The sequence below is a fragment of the Choloepus didactylus genome, chromosome 6, assembly GCF_015220235.1.
Source record: "Choloepus didactylus isolate mChoDid1 chromosome 6, mChoDid1.pri, whole genome shotgun sequence".
Classification (NCBI taxonomy): domain Eukaryota; kingdom Metazoa; phylum Chordata; class Mammalia; order Pilosa; family Megalonychidae; genus Choloepus; species Choloepus didactylus.
The window spans coordinates 142,365,539-142,368,676 of record NC_051312.1 but is presented as its reverse complement, the minus strand read 5'-3'; the positions used below and the strand labels follow the sequence as shown (position 1 = coordinate 142,368,676).

Sequence of the window (3,138 nt, the reverse complement as noted above, 5' to 3'; positions counted from 1 at the left end):
ACTCTTTATTACCCTCATTTTGCAGATGGGCATGAAAGGTTCAGAGGGCTTCCAAAACTCTTCTAAAATCTCACAGGGAGTGAAGAAGTGTGCATTAAACTCAGTCTAACTACTTCATTACATCACTTTGTTGAGTTGAAATCCACAGGCATATATGGTATTAAAACAGTGATCTAATATTTTATTCATGTAATCCTAGCAGCTTGTAGGAAAGTACTAGAAATAGCAAATGACTATGGCCCAGGACATACTTTAGAGTGTGTGCCATGTCCAGGAGACACTGAGGGGAGAGACCAAGGAGGGCATCAGTCCTTTGCACTGGGGATTAAGAATTCCTTACATAAAATATAAGCTGAGTAGAACACTGAGTCCCCAAGGATCCTGCTCTATGATACAGGATGTAAACACAGGCTCAGTAATTTCTACCCTCAAGAGGTTAATTTGCCTTTGCGGGAATCATGTAGGAGAAGATAATTTTCTGCACTTCTGATTGATTTCCCTAAACAAATAGGACATTAAGTTAATTTCCACTGAAGCCAGCTTTTTTTTGCAAGGCTCATATAAGATTGTTGGTTTCCACTTTGCAAGTGAAAAAGACAAATTTATAAATAGAAATTGAGGCCTCTTATCCTAAAATACCTCTTCTAGAATGTTGAAGACTGAGGACAGTGCTGATGGCTAGTGCCTCCTTTCATCATCAGAGACTTTGTCAGACTCAGGACAAAGTGAAGATGAAAGACCCTTAAGGCCCAGCATCAGTGAGGTCTCCAGGCAAAGGAGTCTTCTCTGACTTACTAATATCCTTCCAAAACCACAGCTACGTAAGTCAAGGAATCTACAGGAGCATGCCAGACCTTCATGTGACACTGAGATAAGCCCAGGATTCTAGAGGAGCGCTACAGATCTTCATTTGAGACTCAGAGAAGCCCATGTCAGAAGGAGGAAGTGCTGAGCCATTAGGAGTTCTACCAGCACTCTCCTCTGCACAGTGACCTAGAAACTGAGAGGGGGAAAGAAGGAAGAGGGAAGAACAGTGTGGACTCTCAGGCCTGGGGAATCCCTTCTGGATGTCCGGCACCTGAATGCCCTCCTGTGTGTCTTCAGGCAACCTTGATCTTGCAGTCCAGCAGATCCAGATCTCCCTCTGCAGAAAAAGACTTGGGGTACATCACTAAAATCAGCTTCACCCTGTTCTACAGCTCATGCCCTTGAAGTGAATGGCTGTGGAAAATGTCTCTGCAGTAACTCAGTTTATCCTTCTGGGTTTAACAGACAAACCTGAGATCCAGCTGCCCCTGTTTTCTCTGTTCTTAGTGAACTATGTGGTCACTGTGGTGGGGAATTTAATTTTAATTAACCTTATTTACCTGAATTCCCACCTTCATATCCCCATGTACTTTTTGCTCTTCAATCTCTCCTTCATTGATCTCTGCTATTCATTTGTCTTTACCCGTGTCTTTACCCCTAAAATGCTCATGAGCTTTAATTCATAGAGGAACATCATCTCCTTTGCAGGATGCATGGCTCAGCTATTTTTCTTCTGCTTCTTTGTCAGCTCTGAGTGCTATGTGCTGACAGCCATGGCCTATGATCGCTACGTGGTCATCTGTAAGCTCCTTTTTTACATCATAACCATGTCCCCTCAGGTGTGTTCTCTGCTGATGTCTGCTTCATATGTGATGGGGTTTGCTGTTGCAATGGCTCACACAGGGTGCATGATGAGGCTGACATTTTGTGATTCCAACATCATCAATCACTACATGTGTGATATCTTCCCCCTTATCCAGCTCTCCTGTAGCAGCACCTATGCCAATGAGCTTGTGGCCTCAATTATTGCAGGCACATTTATCATATTATCAAGTCTTATTATCTGTATCTCTTATACTCTGATTCTTTTCAGTATCCTTCACACACCATCTGCAAAGGGCTGGTCTAAAGCCTTCAGCACCTGTGGCTCCCATTTAATTGCTGTTGGTCTTTTTTATGGATCTGGGCTACTCAGTTATGTGACACCATCATCTGCTGGGTCTTTGGGACAGGAGAAGTTTTTCTCAGTGCTTTATACCAATGTGGTGCCCATGTTGAACCCCCTCATCTACAGCCTAAGGAACAAGGACATCAAACTTGCTCTAAAGAACACCCTGAAGAGGATAAACAGAGCAGAACCAGTGGTGGTGCCTTAGTCCCTCCCTCCATTACTGTGTCTTTCTCCTCTTCCTGCTGCTTATCACCACCTTCTATTCTTCTTTTGCATCTCTTCTTCTTCTTTCTAAAGTCATCTTTGTAGAATTTTCCATCTAATGTCTTTCCTCACTTTTCAGTATGATCATTTATTCTTTTACTATGCATACTTTATTTATCCATTTTATTTCTTAAAGAAAAAGTTAATTGTGGTCCATAGTGTGTCACAGTCTTTACAAATACTCCTGAAGATAAGTCTCCTCATCCTTTTCTGTAGTTGAGGAAATGACTGTGTCTTGTTCAAGGCCACAAAGCTAATGCTGCAGTGAGGGAATGAAAGGAAAGTAAAAGAGATTGTGAAAGAAGGGAAAGAGATTCTGGAGAGTTGTTTCAGAATGAGCCTGAAGGTGGGGTCATCACGGTAACGATGCCCTCAGCAAAGTGGCTGTAGCAGAGAGGGGAATGTCAGATTAGAAATATGCACATGTGCCTAGAGAGGTTTGATTTCATAAGGGATCATAAAGGACTAGCCACAAAGAAAGATTTATTCACAATCTTGTTTATGATAGTGATCATTTCCTGTATTGGTGAGGCTGAGGACCTTGTGTACAAACTTCCCTGGTGAGTCATGTGAATATTTTCATGGTAGTATGTGGAGTATAAAAATCCTATTATGTATTATATTTTAATTTTTTATCTTGTTGAAATGAAATATTAGAGTTATTCATGATAAATAAAAATTGTAGAACTTAGGACTAATAAAAGCCTCTTGTTTTGTGTGATATGCAGAAATGAAACTGTTCACCACTAGTTTCAGCCAGAATAGGAAAAGAAGCCCCTCACAGGATATATCTGTCAGGGAAACATAGTTAAGTATGTCTGTAATTTCTTTGGGTATCATGAGTTTTGAAAGGTTTGAAAACACTGGTGTTTAAAAAATAGCCTTAAAATATAATA

The 3,138-nt window shown here is 41.0% G+C and overlaps 1 pseudogene; it reads left to right on the top strand.

The window, feature by feature from the left end:
- The first annotated feature begins 1,196 nt into the window (after positions 1–1,196).
- On the top strand, positions 1,197–2,183 carry LOC119537745 (annotated as a pseudogene).
- Positions 2,184–3,138: the final 955 nt, after the last annotated feature.